The sequence below is a fragment of the Rattus rattus genome, chromosome 8, assembly GCF_011064425.1.
Source record: "Rattus rattus isolate New Zealand chromosome 8, Rrattus_CSIRO_v1, whole genome shotgun sequence".
Lineage (NCBI taxonomy): Eukaryota > Metazoa > Chordata > Mammalia > Rodentia > Muridae > Rattus > Rattus rattus.
The window spans coordinates 5428839-5451305 of record NC_046161.1 but is presented as its reverse complement, the minus strand read 5'-3'; the positions used below and the strand labels follow the sequence as shown (position 1 = coordinate 5451305).

Sequence of the window (22467 nt, the reverse complement as noted above, 5' to 3'; positions counted from 1 at the left end):
TTTCCTCTGTTGAGAATTCTGTGTTTAGATCTGTACCTCATTTTTAAATTAGATTACTTAATTTTTGATGTCTAATTTCTTGAATTCTTTATATAATTTGGAAATTGGCCTTCTATTGGTCAAAATGTGGACTTGTTGAAAAATCTTTTACTATTCTGTAGGGAGTGTCATTTTGTCTTATTACTGTCTTTTGTCTAACAAAAGCCATTCAGTTTCATGAGATCCTGTTTATTAATTATTAATCTTAGTGCTTTTGCTATTGGTGTTCTAGTCAGAAAGTTGTCTCCTGTGCCAATGCATTCAAGACTATTTCCCACTTTCTCCTCTATCAGGTTCAATGTATCTGGTTTTATGTTGAGGTCTTTGATCCACTTGGACTTGAGTTTTATGCAGTGAGATAGATATTTGCATTTTTCTAAATGCAGACATTCAGTTAAACCAGCACCATTTGTTGAAGATTCCATTTTTTCTTTATACACTTTTGCTTTCTTTATTAAAAATCAGGTGTTCACAGGTATGTGGATTTATGCCTGTGTCTTCAATTCAATCCACCTATTAATTTTTATGCCAATATCACATGTAGAGATGGTGATACCTCTGGAAGTTCTTTTATTGTACAGGATTGTGTTTAGGTATTTTGAGTGTTTGTTATTTCCACATGAAATTGAATATTGTTTTTTCAAGGTCCCTAAACAAATGTGGAATTTTGATGGGAATTGCATTGAATCTGTAGCTTGCTTTTGGAATGTTGGCTATTTTTACTAAGTTTGCATTTATCCTACCAATCCATGAGCATTGGAGATCTTTCCATCCTCTTATATCTTTAATTTCTTTCTTCAAAGACTTGAAGTTATTATTATGTGTCTTTCACTTTATTGGTTGGAATTACTTCAAGTTTTTTAAATACTGTTTGGGGCTACTGATAAGAGTGTTGCTTTCCTGATTTTGCAGTTTGCGATCTAAAAATTTATTTGAGTTAATCTTATATAGGCCACTTTCCTGAAGGTGTTTATCAATTGTCAGAACTCTGTGGTGGAATTTTTTTTAGATAGCTTATCTGTACTATCATATCATCTGCAAATAACAATACTTTGACTTCTACTTTTACAATTTGTATCCAATTGTCTTCTTCCATTGTCTTATTGATTTTGCTAGAACTTCAAGTACTGTATTGAATAGATATGGAGAGAGTAAACAGACTTGTTCTTGATTTTAGTGGAATTGCTTTAAATTTCTTTCCATTTAAGTTGATGTTTGCTATTGGCTTGTTTTAAATTGCTTTTATTATTCTTAGGTATGTTTCTTAAATCCCTAATCTTGTAAAATGTTTAACTTTTGAATTTTGTCAAAGGCTTTCTCAATAATTATTTCTCAATTATTTCACAATAATGAGATGATTTTGTGTGTGTGTGTGTGTGTGTGTGTGTGTGTGTGTGTTTCCTTTCCATTTGTTTATTTGGTGGAATACATCAAAAAGACTTTTGTATGTTAAACCATTCCTGTATCTCTGGGATAAAACCAACTTGATCATGGTAGATGATCTTTTTGTTGGGTTTCTGTACTTGGTTTGTAAGTATTTTATCATCTATATTCATGGGGGAAATTGCTCTGTGTTAGTCTTTAGTTGTTTAATTTTTGTGTGGTTCAGATATGAGAGTGACCGTGGTCTTACAAAATGAATTTGGCAATGTTCCTTCTGGTGTGTGTGTGTGTGTGTGTGTGTGTGTGTGTGTGTGTGTGTGTGTGTGTGTGTGTGAAATAATTAGAGGAGTATAGATATTAGCTCTTCTTTGAAAGTTTGGTAGAATTCTGATAGGTTAATTTTAATCATTTATTTAATCTTGATTAACTTTGGTAAGAGAAATGTATCTAGAAAATTACCCATTTCTTTTAGATTTTCCCATCTGGGGAAGTACAGGTTTTTTAAAGTTTGACCTAATGAGACTTTGGATTTCCTTGGTGTCTATTGTTATGTTTCCCCTTTTTTGTTTCTAATTTTGTTAATTTTGATAGTCTCTCCTTGTCTTTTATTTAGTTTGCATGAGGTTTGTCTCTCTTGTTGATTTTCTCCAAGAACCAACTCTATCTCACTGATCTTTTTATATTGTCCTCTTTGTTTCTATTTTATTAATTTCAGCTCTCGGTTTGATTATTTTCTGTTGTCTACTCTTGGGTATGCTTGCTTATTTTGTTCTAGAGCTTTCAAGTGCACTGTTAAGGTGCTAGAATGAGATCTCTGATTTCTTCATGTAGGCATGCAGTGCTATAACATTTCTTCTTTCATTGTGTTCCTTAAGTTTGAGTAGGTTGTACATTCATTTTAACTGAATTTTAGGAAGTCTTTTATTTCTTTATTTTTTCCCTAAGCCATAGAGCGCCATTCAGTGAGAGTTGTTCAGCTTCCATGACTTAGCAGGCCTTCTGTTGTTTCTGTTGTTAAAATCCAGCATTAATCAGTGGTGGTCAGATAGGGGGTTATTTCAATTTTCTTTTATCTGTTGAGACTTGGTTTGTTACCCAGTATGTGGTCAATTTTGGAGAAGGTTCCATGAGAAGAAGGCATATTATTTTGTGTAATATCTGTTAGGTCCATTTGGTTCATAACATTTGTTAGCTCCAGTATTTCCCTGTTTAGAATAACCTGTCCATTGGTTAGAGTTGGGTACTGAAGTATCCCACTATTAATGTATGAGGGTCGATTTGTGATTGAAGCTTTAGTAATGTTTCTTTTTACAAATGTGGGTGCCCTTGTGCTTGGTGCACAGATTGAAACTTTGAAAAATATAAAATATCCTTTTCCATCTCTTTTGATTGATTTGGGATAGAGTCGATTTTTTAGGTATTAGAATGGCTATACCAGCTTGCTTCTTAAGTCCATTTGCTTAAAAAAATTTCCAATCATTTACTCTGAGTTAATGTTGAGGTGTGTTTTTGTGTGCTACAGATCCTGTTTTTGCCTCCATTCTGTTAGCCTGTGTCTTTTTATTGGGGAATTGAATCCACTGATATTGAGAGATCTTAATGACCAATGAATTTTTATTTCTGTTAGTTTGCTGTTATTCCTAATGTTGGTATGTTTGTGTGTGCTTTACTTCTTCTGGTTTTGCTGGTCTGAGATTATTTATTTATTGTGTTTTTATGGTTATAGTTAACCCTCCATGGGTTGGAAATTTCTGTCTATTATAATACTTCTGTGGGGTTAAGTTTATAGATAGATATTGTTTGAATTTGACTTTATCATGGAATATCTGTTTTATCCATCTATGGTAATTGAAAGTTTTGCTGGGTATAGTAGTCTGGGCTGGCATCACTGGGTATAGTAGTCTGGGCTGGCATCTGTTCTTTCTAAGAGTCTACAAGACATCTGCCCTGTCCCTTCTTACTTATAGAGCCTCCATTGAGAAGTAGAGTATAGTTCAAATAGATCTGCCTTTATATGTCACTTAGTCTTTTTTCCCTTGCAGCTTCTAATATTCTTTCTCTGTTCTCTGTGTTTATTGTTTTAATTATTATGTAGCAAAATGGCTTTATTTTCTGGTTCAATGTATTTGGTGTTCTGTATATTATTTTGCTTTTATAGGCATGCCCTTCTCTACATTAGAAAATTTTCTTCTATGATGTTAAAATATTTTCAGGGACTCTGAGCTGAAATTGTCCTCTTTCTTCTAGTCTCATTATTTTTAGGTTTGGTCTTTTCACAGTGTTTCAGATTTCCTGAGTGTTTTATGACATGAAACTTTTAGATTTAATATTTTCTTTGACAGATGTATCTATTTCTTCTATTGTATCTTCAATACCTGAGATTTTATCTTTCATCTATTATAATCTGTTGGTGATGCTTGTGTCTGTGGTTCCTGTTTGAGTACCTTTTCCAGAATTCCTCCAGCTTTTGCTTTCTTTATTGCTTTTATTTCCATTTCTTAGGTCTTAAACAGTTTATTTGTTTCCTTCAAATATTTGTTTTTCTTGGTGTTCTTGATTTCCTTAAGGGATTTATTGATTTTCCCCAATTTTCCATTTGGCTTTCCTTAAGTACCTTAATAGATTCATTCATTTCCTCTTTAATGACCTCTATCATCTTCATAAGTTTGGAAATTTGGTTTTCAGGTACTTCCCCCTGTGCTTCAGCTGTGTTGAGAATTTTCAGGGTTTACTGTTATAAGATAGATGGGTTCCAGTGAGGACATGTAGCCCTAGATATTGTTGATGGTGCTTTTAAACTGATGTCTAACCATCTGGGTCTGGGTGATTATAAGTCTAGGTGCTGCTTTCTGAGTTTGTCTTTGTTGTATGATTCTTTATGGGGGGCTTCTGTTTCCTCTTCAGCCTTCTGGTCTTTGTGTCCTGGAGTTCTAGCATTTGGCTGGTCCCTGTTACAGCACGAGTCTCCATTCAAGTTGGGGATTGGTTGGCTGTCAGCTAGAGTGGCCTTTGGTAGAGCCAGGGGTCTCCATCTGAGTTGGGGAGTGGAACACCTCCACCTATGGGAAGACAGTATTTGGGATAATCTGCAAAGGGTGGGGTCTGTGAGTGGGCTGCTTATCTGGAGCTCTGGTTGCTGATGTGGTCTCTGGTTCATTCGTGAGTCTCCACTGTAGTTAGGGGCTAGAGTTCTGGCATCTGGCATGGCCTGAACCTGAGGAGCAGATATCTACCCAAGTTGAGGGGGTGACATGACAACAGGAGTTGACATTGAGGCAGGAAGGAGTGGGTGGCAGCAGGGCGGGTCTTTGTAGGGGAGTTCTGTGGGCAGGCAGGCAGCCTATTCGTTCTTGCCAGTGTGTGTTCCTAAGTTTTTAGCTGTGTGTAGCAGGGTTGTAGAAGGGCCTTCTATTAGAGTGAGAGTAAATAATCATATATTATACCTGGGTGGTTTTCTGTAGTTATTTATGGAAAGCCTTACCTGTGTCTATATGTTTTGATTCAGCAATTTCACTTTTAGGAATTTATAAAAATAATGCAAAAGAATACCACAAGTGAGGCTACTCAACATCACTTAAAAAGGAAACTATCTCATAAACTCAAGAATATTCATTGCTGGAGGACTGGTTTACCTTAAAACACATTCTCACCCAAATTAGCATAGTAGAGGTTCACTGGGGTGAAGAGGTAAATGGGGCTTTTGCTTGTGTGTCTTGGTTTATTTAGCAAAGTACTGGTATGCTTCTTGTTGAGGGTGAGGTTTTGGGTCATTTAAAAATTTGTTCGGACTTTCTTGTGTTTTCTGTAGTGAGGTTTTCTTGTATAGTGAGGGTGGGGGAGCAATGAAAATGTTTAACAACAGGAAAAATGGAATGCAGCCTGGTGACTTTTAAGTGCCTTCCCCCAGCCCCAGGCAGACAGAGGTTGACGGTTTCCTCATTACAAAGAGGAGTCACTCCTTTTCTTTTTCTCTAACCTTTACCCTTTTATTTTTCTGCAATAAGATTAAGTATGGTTCATGGCTAGATTTGTTAGAGGTCTCTCTGAGCTCCAGAGCAAGCCACATGGAGCCTGTATTTTCAGGAAAGTAACTTCAGACAACCTAATGAGAAGAAAACAGCCAGGGCCCAAAGATGTCTGCTTGTCACTGAGCTATAATTTCTTTCCCCAATTACTTCTCTTCTGCCAGCTGGACCATGTCTTGCAGTGCCTCACCCAGGAGACCTTCTCTATTCCACAGTTTGAGCAGGAGCAATAACTCACTCCTAAAGAAGTACTTCCCTAGTCTCAGAATGGATGTGAGTCTCACACTGAGGATCTTTTGTGTGTGTACATATACAAGTTACAAAGATGCTCTCTTGACTCATTAAAGTATTTACTATGTAAACAGAATAATTCATGCTGATTCTGAGATGCAATGTTTTAGGCTCATTCTAAATGTAACCAGTGAAGCTACTTTAAGGCTATGTTGATCCATATTTTCTACTTTTTATACTTCAGTACAGTTAATATTCTATGCAGAACTTCAGTCAGGGTCTACTAAAACACAGGGCATACTTTACCAGAATGACAACTTATAATCTAACCAATAAAAAAAATTCTTGATTGTGTGCATTTTAATTTGCCTTTTAGGTTGGACCTAAATTCCTAGGGTATGTTGGTTAGTTTTCTGTCTACTAGACACAGCTAGAGTCATTTGGGAAGTGTGAAAATGCCTTAAGCTTGGCCTATGTGATGGCTTGAATGAAAATGGCTCCCAGAGACTCACAGTGAGTGACATTACTAGAGAAGTGGCCTTGCTGAAGAAAGTGTGTTACTAGATGTGGGCTTCAGGTCTCAGATGCTCAAGCCAGGCCCAGTGTTCCTCTCTGTTCCTGCTGCCTGCCATCCAGGCATAGAACTCTCAGGCACTTCTCCAGCACCATGTCTGCCTGTGCGCTGCCATGCTTCCTGCTATGATGACAATGGGCTAAACCTCTGAAGTAAGTCAGCCCCAGTTAAATGTTTTGTAATGTTTTGTTTTATAAGAGTTGCAATGGTCCTGGTGTCTCTTCACAGCAATAGAACTAAGACAGCCTATAATTAACTTCGTCAATTTTTTTTATTAGTAATTGATGTGTGAGGGCCATAGTGTTGGTGATTAGATGTGCAGGACAAAGGTGTAGAGTGGCCGAGGGGTTAGAAATCTGTGAACATGTCATGGCAAGGAGGAATCCTCCAAAGAGAGAGTCCCCAAATCTGTATAAGCTCATTCACATCCTTAGCTAATCCTAGTGTGTGTCTCACACACGCACGCACGCACGCACACACACACACACACACACACACACACACACACACACACAAACACAGTGGGAGTGGGGTGCTCTAAGACCAGTAGAAAACAACTGTTGAAAGGTTTAACAATATTTCAGTTGTTCCCGGCAGTAAGAGAGGTGGGGTCTGGCATGCTGAAAATAAGTTAGTTAGCAATTAATACACTTTTAAAGCAGTACTGAAATAACCACAATAGATTTTATTATGGGGATATAATGAACTTTGGGTCAGCTTCACATTATAAATCTGTGCTTTTTCTTTTGTGTGATTTTCGGAGGAGTATTTAACTTTCTCATCCCTCTACTTCTTTAGCTGAATTAGAGAAAATAAAACAATTCAAATTAAGGGTAAAAAGTACTTTCAAAATTAATAGAAAATCTCAGTAGAGATTCTGAAATTGTCTTAGTTGCAGTTCTATTGATGTGAAGATCATGGTCAAGGCAACTTGTATAAGAGAAAGCATTTGAGTGGGGCTGGCTTACTGCTTCAGAGACTTAGCTCCTTAGCATCATGACAGGGAGCATGGTGGCCTGCAGACTTGGTGCTGGAGAAGTAGCTGAAGCATCCTAGTCTCCAAGCAGAGAGAGAAGAGAGAGAACGCTCAAAGTCCACTCTCAGTGACACGCTTCCTCCAACAAAGCCACACCTTTGAATCTTTCCCAATTAACACTACTTCTTTGTGAGTAAGTATTCAAATATGTGAGCCTCCAGAGACCATTCTTATGCAAACTACCTCATTAAAGTTATGCACTGACATAAAAATGAATACAATCACATTGAGATGTAGAATTTCAAATAATAAAAATTTATGGTATAAATTTAACAGCAAGCATAAAAAAAGCCATGTAAATTAAATGATTAACTAAATCTGCATTCCTCTGTAAAAAGCAAAGTGCAGAGAATAAAACAGTAAGTAAACAGATCTTTAAGCACCATTCTGCACTGCTGCAAAAATGTAGTAGACATATAGTCTCACAAAGAAGTGGGAAAGAAAATAGAACAGAGTTTGTAAAGATGATAGATTAAATATATCGGTTTATAGACATCCAGCTGACTTCAAAAAGATAAACATTGGGAGTATAATTCTTAGGCATATCATAGTCTAACTGCTAAATATCGATGACAGAAAAATCTTGAAAAAAATACAAAAATGACTTGTTCTCTCCAGTGTAGCATTAATATGAATGGTCTGGCTTTTGACCAGACCCAGAAAGGACTTCAATACAGGGATGAATTGTACAGCTATGAAAGGAAAAGAAAGGGTCAGCTCTGAGTTCTGTGCCCAATGAAAGCATCCTTCAAAAATAAAAGTGAGATAAAAACATGTTCAGGTAAATGAACAGAAAATCTCTCACACACTACAGAGATAGCTCAAGACAGAGACCTACATTAAAAAGTACTAGATACAGTTATTAGTAAAGTCCACTAGAAATCCAGAGCTTGCTTTTCCTTTGATCTGAATATCATATATAAAATTAAGGAAGACAGAATTTATGTTTTGTGCAGAACAAAAATGTATGAAAATGAACATTTGTGTTTCTCTGCCTCCCGACTGATGTAAGCTTCAGCAGCAGGCACTTCACAACCATGATGAACACACACACACACACACACACACACACACACACACACACACACACACCACATACACTCATACACGTATACCACAGTTACACACTCTCACACACACAAACATACCACACCACACACACATCACACACACATACCACATATACTCATACACCCCCTCACACCCCCCTCACACAGGCACAAACATACCACACCACACACACATCACACACACACACACACACACCTCACATACACTCATACACGTATACCACAGTTACACACTCTCTCACACACAAACATACCACACCACACACACATCACACACACACATAGACACACACACACACTACATACACTCATGTACACCTTCACACACCCCCTCTCACACACAAACATACCACATATACACACACTCATACCACACACATGTTCACACATACAAACATACTATACATACATACACACACACACACACCATTAAAAAAGGAAGAAGTAAGTTGAATTGTTATATCATAAAGTTTTTATATTTAACAAAAAGCAGAAAACACAGTTCTGACAGTAGTGTCCAGTTTCCAAGGGAACCAGGCAGACATAAACCCAAATACTCTGAAAGAATTAATAAAATTATTTGACTATTTTGTTACTCTTAAATAAGGAAAAGTGGAGAGGAAAAGGCAGATCAACGGAAAACCAGGAGGAAAATGGTGGACATTATCAGTCATGGAAATAATTAGATGTAAACGAAGTAAGCACTCAATGAAAAGACAGAAGCTGTCACACTCAGATATACTACTGCCCCATCCTCCCACCCCAGAACTGGGTATTGCACCTAGGGCCTCAGGCACGCTAGCCAAGCATTCTATAACCCAGCCTAATCCTAGCTTGTTCCACTCCCTATTTAGAAAAAACAAACAAACAAACAAACAAAAAAAACCAAAACAACAACAACAGAAACCACTTTTATTTTGAGACAATCTCATTAGGTTATGCAAGCTGGTTTTGAACTCGGTGTACAGCCCAGGCAAACCTTGAAATTGTTGTTCAAAGCCCTAGTCTCTTGAGTAACTAGGATGTCAAGCTTGCGTTAGCAAGTTGTGCTTGTGGGCTTGCCACAGATGGTGTCCATATGTTGTTCTCCACGAGTGGCCATGGATTAGAGGTTTGGAATGTGGCTGTGCAGGAGTGGCCACAGTTCCAGCCATCGTACCAGTGTTCACAGGAAGCTGGAACCTGAGGCTGGGCAAGAATGCTGTGGCTTCAGGGTCCAGGCTGCACCTATGTGCTCTCCAACAGAACTGAGGTGCTGACACTAGTGGTAAGGGCTGGAGTAGGGTTGATGGTATGGAATCACTGCTGCTCCTGCTCTGAAACTTTGGTAGGAGGTAGACTCTATAGCTCGTTGAGTACTAGCTCCTTTGGTGTGCGTGAGGGGATGAGGGAGTGCAGTAGCAACTCTCTTTCTGGGAAATAGGCTTTAATTAAGCTAGCACAAAGGGTTTCTAGGGTTCACTGCAGAGCAGGTAGCCACAGGATCAAGGAGCACAGGGCAGGAGCCACAGTGAGTACCAGCACAAGGGACTGGAGTCAAAGCCTATGAAGTTTGCAGCTGCTGAGCACTGAGGAGGCCCTCAGTGGCAAAGGCCTTGACTTGGTAGGACAGTGTAGAGTGAGCCACTGAGTTTGTAATGACCTCTGTTGTAAAGTTGATAACTGTCAGTCTTAGCTCCTTTGTTCCTGAGCGAGAGAGCAAGGTCTCTGCCAAGCAGCCTCTCTCATTTCCCACTCTCCACTTCAATGTTGCTCAGTTGAGTGGCGATATACTCTTAATTGGACTCCTGAGCTCCTCTAAGCTATTTTTGTTCATGGTTAGCTTCTCTCTCTGTCTCTCTCTGTCTCTCTCTGTCTCTCTCTCTCTCTCTCTCTCTCTCTCTCAGAGATATTAAGCTGGTAGATCCTACTTTGCAATATTGCCCAGGTCAGCTTTCAACTATAAGTTTGAAAAGAGATTGGAGATGACTGAATTGTAAAAAATGCCTTGAAAAGTGGTCTTTCAAAAACAGTCACTATGGACTGGTGAGGTGGCTCATGCCTCCCTGAGACTCACTTAGTGGAAAGAGGCAACTGATTCTCACAAATTGTTTTCTTACCTCCATTGTGTCATATGTGTGCTCATGCACACTTCACATGCACATGAACAAATAAATAAAAATAAATTAATAAAATTATGCAATAGGTTCAAGATGAAACAGAGACTGTTATTGCCATACCCATCTGATACTCAGTGTTTTAAAATAAAAATTCCAAAGTAAACTATAGAACCAGGTGTTTTGACAGCCTTGGATTTGTAAGGAATTAAAATGTTCATCACCTATAATAAACAATTGTATCAAGTCTGCATGCGAGTAACCAATGACTTTCTGGTTGTAACAAAAACTTCTTGGATTCCCTTGGTTAGGATTCAGGCCTGTAGTGTAATCTAGTTAAAAGCCTGTGCCTAGAGATACCATTGTTTTGCTAAATAGATGTGGTGTGGTCATCAAATTGCCTTGTAATAGTTATGCTAAACCTCAAGGGATAGTCCCTAGTCCCTTTGCCTGAGGTGGTGTCCAGATGCTTCTCTCTGCAGGTGGCGGGAACAAGAGCAGAGGCAGACAGTGGAGCCTACTCACCTCACTCCCCTCTGGTTTCTACCAATCTCTAGTTATCCAATAGTCATAATTTTAAACACTCTAATACCTACCAATTATTTTATAAATATAATGTGTACCCTCAACCATGATATACTATCTGGGGGGGGGTGTCCTTGTTTTATTTGATCTAACAATTACTCAATGTTCATAGCACCCACAGAATCCTATCTGAAGGTTTTATTTTTTATCAAATATGTTGTCTCTGTAATACTTTATGTAGTCTGGAAATATGCACTGATGTAAAGTTGGTCCCATTCCTGCCTATTTTCCAGTATGCACTGGAACAGTGAGTCTATACACCTTGTAAATGGGTTTCAGTCTGTGTATGTAGCAGGGTGAGGCATCTGTCTGTGATGCCTCCACTGATTTTTCCACATTAATGCACAAGACACCTTGTTGGAAAGGGGTAGAGGACAGAATCTAACTGCACAGTCATGAGAAAAGGAGATGTCCACAAGATAGAGTTGATACAAGGGCTGAATTCTTAAGAAGGTAGAAGGAAAGCAAAACAGCAATATGGGATCCGGGTGGGGACATAGATCACATCACAGGGGAATTCCATCAAAATACTGACATTCTGGGGGAACAGAAAGTATAGAATAGAGAATTGGTAAAGTACAAAGTTTCCAGGAGGCAAAAGGGAGTTGACCCAATACTTAGCAAACCCAATGAACCTGCAGTAGAGTTGACTAGATAGTTAAGTAACACAAAGGACTTGGTCGTTTGGGCTTCGATGGGGAGAGGTGATAAGAGGAGTTCCAGCCAAGGCAGAACAATGTTGTTTTCATTTCTCTGAAGACAGAGCCAGCAAAAGTCCAAGTGTCACCATGCTGTGGCCTGTGCAATATGTCCATTGTTGACCTGCAGTTGAAGGCTTGAAGTCTATGCTATCTGGAGGAAGCTTTCAAGCAAAAGGCAATGGTTAGTGCATACTAGCATTGAGAGCAGGGTTCCAATCCTAATGAGCTGAGACCAGAACAGAGAGCATGGGAGAACCCTGGGTACCAGGCAGCTATTGCTATACAGACAAAAAGATGTGCATGCCATTTTAAGGAAAATTGATAAATTGGAGATCAGTATGTTAAGCTAAACAACAGAGACTCCAGGAGACAAATGTCTCATTTTCTCTCATATGCAGAACACTGATTTAGCGTTATATCTAGAAAACAAATTTCCCACAAAGTACTGGGATTGCAGGTGTATGCCACTACACTGAGCTTCAAACCTACATTTGTGTGTGTGTGTGTGAGTGTGCGCGCGTGCACGCGCGAGTGCGTGCACCTGCGTGTGTGCCTGTTTGTGCATGTAACTCTATGTGTGTGCACATGTGTGTGATGAGAATAGAAAGGGATCATGAAGAGGATGAGAGTTACAGGAGAAAGGGAAAAGGAAGATCATGGAATCAGAGTGGCACGGAAGCAGTAGAAGAGGAGAGTCTTTGGAGGGCGAAAGAAACTGAGGAAGAGACAGTAGGGAAGCCCACAGAAGGAAACTGGGAGCCCAACAAGTCAGAGCTAAGAATAATGATATGCATGCATGCAAATTAGCATGAAACCATTGCTTTGTATGCTGTGGCAAAAAAGCCCAGCAAGAAATGTTGCACATTTTACAGTTGGGTACTTGAACACAGGAATATCATTGAGAACATCAGTAACATGAAGACTTTGAAATTTTAGCAGAAAACTCGAGATAACTCAGTATAGTTTCAGGCTGAAGGCCAGGTTAGTCTATAAAGCTCTTCATGGGGGCCTCACCAAATAACTGACACTTTTATTTAGACACATCTTTTAAAATAAAGTGAGTGCAGACTTGCTGAGAAATAAAAACAAAATATGAGTTGTGCTTCATGACCTATGATCCATTCGGTGTCAGTCATATTTAAGACATGAAGCTATAAATCCCACAAGGAGACCAAATTTACAGTGTCAGTCCCAAAGGCACCATCACCTTGATGAAGCTGCTTGCAGGCAACAAATGGCAACATACAAACACTTTCTGTATGTGAGGCTTACTAAAGTCATGTTTACAGCAGTAATTTCTCAATAGTTAATTCATGTAAGCTATAACTTTCTGATCTCAGAGTAACTGTCCAACATAGAAATGATGCCACTGTAGTTATTTTAGAATGTGACTGTGTCCACATTATTCTTAACAGATAACACCATTGGACATGTTAGGGTTGAACATGGTGTTCTTGTAAATTCTTAAGAAATTATGTATTCTCTGGGCTGGAGAGAAGGCAGAGAGGTTAAGAAAACGTACTGTTCTTGCAGAGGTTACGATTTTGTTTCCCAGCATCTATTACTGTTTCTGTATCAGGAACTTGGCATAGAGACTGGTGAGGTGAATGAAAGCCACACATGTGGGTGTAAGTGACAATGGCCGGAGCACTGATGATCTCTCATCTTGCAAATGAATTCTGTCATATAAGCCATTATAGAGCCAACATGTAGTGTAAAGTCTGTTTCTAGGACTGATCTCCAGAAGAAGTTTCAAAAGTATACAGAGGTTATCGTTTGTTGCAGTATAATATAAATAAAGCTTCTTTTAACCTGCACTAGTGCCAGCACCGTAGGCCACATGGCATCTGTGAGATATTTTCATCTTAGTCAATAAAGTATCTCACCCACTAGGCTCCATCCCACAGCACATTGCTGATGACTATTCTCTGAGCCTGGCAACAATCTCTCTACCCATATAGCTCCCAAGGCAGGTTGCCACCATGCCAGACATACCCCTCCCAATTCTGTGGTGGGCCCAGTGTCCTGCCACCACACACTCTCTTGAACTGAATTAAATTGCCACATGAAAGAGCACACAACACAATAACCTCTGATCCAACTGGTAAGATATAATTGCCCACCTAGATAAGATACAGTTTGTTCATCTAGATACACAAAATCCTGTACATATCCATCCCTTAAGAATATTCATAACAACCTGTAGATGTACAGAGAGAAATTTAACATCTGCTGCCATGTTCTCTCAGCTACTTCCTCTCTCCTCTCGCCCTGGTCTCCTCCTCCTCTAAAACTTTTCTCTCATCCTTCCTTCTCATCCAATGACAGGCCTCATTCTATCCTGTACCTGCCTTCATCTACATAATGACATCAACCTACAATCTTTTAAAATTGTATGACAATATGTCTTGTAAACAGGATTTCAAAAGTATTTCTCAAAATGTAAATTGAAATATTTGTAATACATGGATAGCACAACTGTTTTATTTCGGTGTCACATGTAATGAGAAGACCATTAATTCTATTTTTTTTCAAAGAAAAAAAAAGTCAACCTAAGTCAGTCTGTGTAGCAGATACTGTCCCAGCAGCAATATCCTAGGCCCCACATAAAACTACTGAAGTAAATATTAATGCCCCATTAACTCCATATTCAGCATTTAGTAATGTATCTAACAAGGGAGTACATTATATAAGCAGTGAGGTATTCTATTCAATGGATTGAGATGGTGCAGTCTGGATTTAAGTGAGGGGAAAGAGTAAGATGTAGGGGGTGGGTCTGATGTTAAGGTCCTGTCCTCAATTGGTTCTTGACCTGTCAATAAAGAATGCCATAGGCCAATTGCTGGGTGGAAGGGCCAGGTGGGTCCTGGGAAAAAGGCAGGGAGATGCAAAGAAGAACGAACAGAGTTCACCATGCTTTGGAGAGAGGAGAATCATTTCTGGCCACTACTGTAGGCGGGTGGTCAGGGATGTTTGGCAGGAGCCAGACAGGATTGGCCACTGAAGTTTAAGGTAGGTGGGAGAGATGGAGACAAGAGATTGTTAAGGGAATGCTTTTCCAGGCAAAAGATAGTAGAGCCCAACAACTGTGCCAAGAAGGCAAGTTGAAAAGGAACAACTGTGTGTGTGTCTTTTATCCGAGGATTCAAAGGAAGTCGGCTGGGGGTTGGTAGCACAGCCATCTTCCCAGAGCAAAGTTGAGTAGAACAAAACTTAACACAATACTAGACCTCAAGACAGCAACTCAAAGAGAAGGCAACCCAAAGAGAAATCCCAGGCAGGGTGGAGGAAGAAGCGCAAGATGGCGTTAAAAGTGCAGTGGCTTTAGATATGTGGGAATACTGGCCATGTCAGCGTGAGATATGAACTTGTGGCTCAGTGGGAAGCCAGTCAGGGAGGGAAGATTAAACTCTTTCTGGCAATCCCAGCATGGCTCTCTCAGGATGCTTTCCTGGCCTTCTCTTTGTCTTAAAGGCTATATATTGTAAGGCTTCTGCGCTAGGTCATTAGTTTTTTAAAAATTATATTCTTTCCAGAGTCCCGTCATGTGATATGTTCTTATATTCTGATAATTTTTAGGTGCACTGTCCCTGTTGAACTACTGTGCTAATTTTAGATAGTCCTATATTTCTAATAGTCTCCTCATTCCTACTGCAGAATAGGAGTCTCATGTGTACAAGGCCCTGCATACAGATATGTGCACATAAAGTTTGTCTTATTCCGTCTATTAGTAAAATACTTCAATGTTTCATATTAGAGATGATTCTTCAATTCTACAATTGAACATTTCTACATAGTGCTCAATTGTATTGTGTTTGCTTAGTATTCACAAGGACTTAGGTTTGTTTCCTGGTACACATGTATACACACAGACACACACAGACACACACACAGACACACACACACACACACACACACACACACACACACACACACACACACACACACACACACACTGATTTTTTGTTATTGGTTTTATGGATTTGGGATGTTCATCCCAACCTATAGTCCTATATTTTAAGTGTTCTAAATCACAGACTCGTCTGAATTTTATTAACTGCTTTCTACCATCATTTGGGATTGATACATAATTTACTCTAGTTTTAAAGAATGTAAAATAAAATGTGTAGCTTGCTTTCTGCCTGGTAAGCCATCCTTACATTATTGGAATAAACTGAATTTGTCTACCAAATCCAATTTGTTTAGTTTGAAGGTTTGAAAATTTTGTTTGTGATAGTAGAAAACTGATGACTATCCTTCCTTTTCCTGCAATACTGGTGATAATTTTTCCTTTAATTATGGGGATTATTTGTTGAAAGTACTGGCTATAAATTCTTTCAGTAATATGTTTTTAGTTACTCAAAAATCTAATTCATCAATAAGACTATTCAGATTTGTTGTTCCTTTCTAAGCCAACTACAACTGGCTCCATGTTCAAAGATTTTTCTATTGGATATAAATTTGATTGTCATGTTTCAAAAGTACTCATGTGTTATTTTTTAAAAACCTACAGTACCTGTTAGGTTAACCTTGTTTATTGAAGTACTTAAATTGTTACTTTATGTTTCTTTTCTGAGAGGCATTTTAAAGAGTACTCCTTCCTTAAGAACGCCTGGGCTAAGGAACTGGGGCTGGTGGTGACCTTCTCCATCTGGGGCCTTGCTATAATGCCCATAGTTAGCCCCTACATGAAGAATACTGGCATGATCAACCAGGGCACACCCTATAACTATCTAATGCCTGTGCAAGATAATGGGAATATGCCTGATGTGCTCAGGCACCCACAGGAACCTCTGGGCCCAAGCCTGTGGAATGCTCCTGCTGATGGAAGAGGTGCCTTCCCTGTTCCTCTCCAAAAACATGTAAAAGCCAAAACCAAACCAAACCAAAGCGAACCAAAAAACATAAAAAGGTATGTTAATTTTGCTAATCTTGAAAAAACTTGACTTCATTAACAATAACTTGTTTTCCATTTCATTAAGTTTATAATCTAGTATTTCATTCTCTGGATGAGAGAATGCCCAGAGTTAAAGCAGAGAGTGTGGGTGGTAGGAGACTCACCTCAGAAAAGAAGTTTAAAGGGCAAATAGTTCCACCCTTGGTTGCTAGAAGCAGATCCTAATTTGAGGAAAGTCCTAGAATCTGACAGGTTTGTGCCTCATGTGAGTGGGTAGGTCAAAATTGATCTTCCGCTGCTATAGAACATGAGAATTTCATTCCAGGGGTGTATGAGATGCCCACAGAACTGTCTTTCCAGTAGCATAACTAATATCCAAAAGTCTTAAAAGTGTGAAGATAGTCAGAGTTGTCACTTACTCCCAGTGCTCTCAGAGACACATTCAGCTAAAGCATTAGATACTGCAGAAGGTATAGATGCTTCCTAGACTGTGCAGCGTATAACTCTAAGGGTGGCAGCAGGGCCCCTGGTATGCAAGGAAGGGAATTGCCATTGTGAGCACAATGGAGGACACCAGACATGCCGTAGCAGCAGGGCAAACCATAAGAGAGACATATTCAGTTCAAGGCCAGCTCTGCTTGTATGAGACCCTGTCTCAAAACAATAAAAAAGGGAAATACCAACTCGACCACAAGAGTAGAAACAAATGATTTAGATCATATCAGTCAGTGATCGATAAGCCAGGAAAGCATGAAATGATGTATTTTAAGTTCTGAGAGCAAGGAACTGTCAGTCAAAATGGCTATATCCAGCAAATGAACCTTTAAAGTTGACAAAGAGATAAAGACATTTCAAGACAAGTACAAAACATGGTGGTTTATGACCAGAAGCCAGCAGTTCAGGAGATACTTAAAGAAATATTATACACAGAGGAGAAAGGAAGGTTCAAGCACAAAACATGGGGCAGAATACATTTCATAAGAGGATGATTTGATCAAACAAGACCTAGAAAGGCATTCATCATGTCCAAAGCAGTAAACCTGTAACCACATGAAACAGAGTAGAGAGCAAAGAACAAACAATAAAATAACCACTACAATTTTGGGGATCAGTGAACATCTCTCAACAGTAACTTTAACTGCAATTTGTCTCCACTCACTGATAAAAGAGATATAGACTTGTGAACTGGATTAAAAACACCACCTGTCTATTGTCTCCAGGAGATACTCCCCGCTGGTAAAGACAGCCATAGATCGAGAGTTTAAGAATGAACATTAATCAATCAAGCAAACTCTAACACCTGAGAAAGTAGACCAAGCCAAAATTAGCCAGAAGAGATAAAGTTGTCCATTAATTTTAATAAGGGGAACACAATAAAATATATAAAAATTATAAATATAGATGTATCAAATGCTGGGGCTCTCAATTTCATAAAACAAACAGGAATGGACAAAACAGTCCTGATACAGTAAGAGTGGATCCTGATACAGTAATACCAGTGGGTCCTGATATAGTTACACAGTGGGTCCTGACACAGTTACACAGTGGGGCCTGACACAGTTACACAATGAGTCCTGACACAGTTACACAATGGGTCCTGATACAGTTACACAGTGGGTCCTGATACAGTAACACAGTGGGTCCTGACACAGTTACACAGTAGGTCCTGATACAGTTACACAGTAGGTCCCGATGCAGTAACACAGTGGGTCCTGATACAGTAACACAGTGGGTCCTGATACTGTAACACAGTGGGTCCTGATACAGGAATACAGTGGGTCCTGATACAGTAACAATGAGTTGCCTGACTGCCAAGGTTTGATCCCTAAATTTTCATCTAAACTGTAATTCCAAGAAATGTCAGAGGTAAACTATACTATAGATTGCATAAACCTAATTGATAAATACAATATCCATCCAGCATATACAGAATACACATTTATCTCAGCAGCCCGATATCTTTGCTAAAATCAAACACCAGAAAAGCTATCCTGAGAAAAGAGATGCCGTAAGAAAAGTGGTAAACAGAAAAAGGAGGGGGCGCAGGGAGAATGCATGTAATGAGGAAGCTTGAAGAGGGAAGGAAGGAAATCTAGAGAAGGGGTCTTGGGGCATTGGGGCGAGGGATTGGAAGAGGTAAGTGAATTAGAATAAAATATAATGACACTATTTGTATGCTAATCTGAAATAAAATTAAAGTAAACCCACAACCTTAATTTTAAGAATAAAAGTGCTTTAAAAACACCTCACAAAACTTTCAGGTAAATTATACAAAAAGCAGATAAACATGTAAAAACCTTCTGGACATTAGCTACTAGAGAAGACAGACTGGAAATACAGTTAAGGTCACAACTACCTGGGTAACTATAGGGCTCTGGAACTGGGGTGCTCTTCACAACGATCTCTGGCCAGCTAGGTGTTCAGGTTTGGGTAAAGGGAAGAGAGCTTGGTCAGGGAGGGGGAACAGTTTTCGCTGCCTGGTCCTTGTCCTTTGTCCCGCTGCTGCTTGGGTTGCTCCAGCTGGGCTGAGTCAGCAGGAGACAGCCAGGGATGCAGGGGAGCTTCTGGTGGCCATGATTTCAGGAGAGCAGATCTCTTCCCCAAGTGGTATTACAGCTCTTATGACAGAAGCTCTCAGATGATGGAATAATTCCTGAACACCTTTAATTATGAACATGACCCTTAAATAAGTTTTTTTGGATGGGTCAGTGTCTGATGGCAGGTACTTCCTATTGTTTTGGCCTGAGAGCTTGGGAAGACCTCATCTACATATTTGGGGGCGTGGTCCTGTTTCTATGACGCTCTGTCTTGGGCCTCACCTGTGGTCACGTGCTCACCTGGGGAGGCGGGGCTTGAGGCATTGCCCTACATGACTGGTCTGTCTCAAATCTCTCTACAGGGGTCTGTGGGGGGCGCAGGTACGTGAGGCCCCGATATCCTGGGAGAATGGGAATGTACCTCCTGTCCCTTTTAGAGTCTCCTGGGGATTGACCTATCTTGACCAGGAATCAGGGTACCTTTCATCACCCGCTGCCCCACAGGTAACTAAAATTTAACAGCATCAAGCATGTTTCCAAGAACTTGGAGAAAAAAAAAATCACATTTAAAAAACGTACCAATCCTGAACAGAAGTAAAATTGAAACATTGGTTGACAGGCTAATAGACAATTCTGAGGTTAAGTCACAGGCAGCAGATACTTAGAGCATGTGGAAGAAACTTAAAACTTTATGGTGAGGGAAGGAAGCCAGAGAGTCCATAGCTGGTGGTTCCTTTCATATGAGGGTTGAGAACTGGCAATGTTCATCTCTTAGTCTTGTTAAATGGGTGCTGTACAAGGGTGTGATGCAAATCCTCCTCATTTCTCAACCCCTGGGATGTTTCATGGATGTATGGATGATTCATTGAGTTAGATGGTTTAAATGTGTGTTTACTACTGCATATAAATTGTTATCCACTAACAATTACACTTAAGTATAAGGAACAATATTGAATGGGGAGTTTTTTCTTGCTTAATTGATTATCATTGTGAAGGGTATACCAGCTGTGTCACATGTGTAGAGGTCAACTTTCAGGAATTGGTTCTCTGTTTTCATCTTGCTAAAGCAGGGTCTCTCTTCTTTCTGTTAATCTATAGATGGCAGCTCACCACTGGGGTGGTTCTCCCATCTCTGCTGTCTTACTGTAGAACTGTGAACTTTACAGACGCATGTGGCTGCATCTAGCTTTTTGTGGGGTTGGAGATTGAACTCAGGTTAGCAGGTTTCTGAAACAAGTGTTTCTACCCTGGGTCACCTTGCCAGTCCGAGAACAGGGAGTCACTAGCAGGCTGATTGCCTTATCAGTGTTCAACAAAGACAATGATCCTGGGCACTTTTCATTCAGAACCTCATGCATTTTAGTTGATTTCAAACACACATCAAGGCTGAATATTGTTTGAAAACCATGATTACACATATGAGAAAATCAACATCAGCATGTAGTTCGATGTTTTCAGCCAGTGGCTTAAACTCCATTTTAAGTGAGGAAAGAAGAAAGCCATGATTTATATACTGCAAGCAACAGTACTGCCCTGCTGTCAGATGTAGAATATATCACACTGTGGGCAGCAGTCATGAATGTGGAAATCAGCACAATGACCTTTCCTTCTGGCTTCTGAGATAAACGGCTTAACATCCTAAATAAGTTACACAAATGCTTATCTCGGGCAGCTGCAAAACCAGGACGTATTTATAAACCACACTTTGTGTGTTTCATATTCTTCACGAGGATTTCAAAGTCTGGCGTTTTTCTTCTTACTCTATCTCTCATATTTACCCTCTACTTCCCAATGCAAGGGTTGAAACATTGTTCATGACCTTGAACCCCATTCTTCATGGAAAATGAAGATGTTATAATGGGAAAGTTAGGTGATACTTTTTAGAAATTTTTATTAGATTCTACTTTAATAATGGAATCCACAGACTCAGGAACATTTGACTGACCCAGATAAGCTTATATTACAACTCACAATGTTCAACACCTTCCCCATATTATTGTGTCAACATTTCCTTTATTGGCTTCAATTTTTAGTTTTTTTTTTTTTTTTGTGTGTGTGTGTGTGTGAGAGAGAGAGAGAGAGAGAGAGAGAGAGAGAGAGAGAGAGAGGAAGGGAGGGAGGAGAGGAGAAAGAGGAGGAAGAGGAGGAAGAGGAGAGAAACAGAGAGAAGGAGAGAGAGAAACACATAAACATATGCACTCCTCTGTTAGGATGTGACAGCATGATACATGTGAGTGCCCATAAAACGTAAAATATGCATACACATACTCATGACACACAGAGAACTGTGTATTTAAAGTCATGAAAAATGACAGCGGCCTCAGCCGTGAACAACACAGCAATGGCCAAGATTAAGGCTCGGGACCTGTGCGGCAAGAAGGAGGAGCTGTTGAAACAACTGGATGATCTGAAGGTGGAACTGTCCCAGCTTTGCATGTCTAAAGTGACAGGAGGCGCCGTGTCCAAGCCTCCAAGAAACAAGTTGTTCACAAATCCATGGCCCATGTCCTCACTGTCATTAATCAGAAAACCTCAGAAAATTCTACAAGGGAAAGAAGTATAAGCCCCTGGACCTGCGACCCAAGAAGAGGAGAGCCATGGGCTGCCGGCTCACTAAGCATGAAGAGAAGCTGAAGACCCAGAAGCAGCAGGGGAAGGAGCGGCTGTACCCACTGCGCAAGTACGCAGTCAAGGCCTGAGACGGCGACAGTGACAATAAAGTGCAAGACTGACGAAAAAAGATTAATTTGCTTTATAGGTGAGGGTGTAAAAGTTGAAATTAAGATTGGACATTATAGGGGTTGGGGATTTAGCTCAGTGGTAGAGTGCTTGCCTAGCAAGCGCAAGGCCCTGGGTTCGGTCCCCAGCTCGAAAAAAAAGAAAAAAAAAAAAAAGAAAAAAAAAAGATTGGACATTATAGGAGACACATCATAGGTGAATTCTTTTCACTTTTGAACTTTGGACTTTTTTCTCCACCCCTCCCCCCATTTTCTCTGTTTCTCATTTTTTTCTTTTCTTTTTATTTTATTGGATTTTTTAAATTTACATTTCAAATGTTATTCCCTTTCCCGGTTTCCCAGACATAAGCCCCCTATCCCATCCCCCTCCCCTTCTTCTATAAGGGAGTTCACCTCCCCATCTACCCCTTCTAATACCCCAACATTCCCCTACACTGAGGGGTTGAGCTTTGTCAGGATCAAGGGCTTCTCCTTCTATTGGTGCCCAACAAGGCCATCCTCTACTACATATGCAGCTGGAGCCATGGGTCTGTCCATGTACAGTCTTTGGGTAGT

The 22467-nt window shown here is 39.8% G+C and overlaps 1 pseudogene; it reads left to right on the top strand.

Moving 5' to 3' along the window:
* Positions 1-21515: 21515 nt before the first annotated feature.
* LOC116906638 lies at positions 21516-21873 on the top strand (annotated as a pseudogene).
* Positions 21874-22467: the final 594 nt, after the last annotated feature.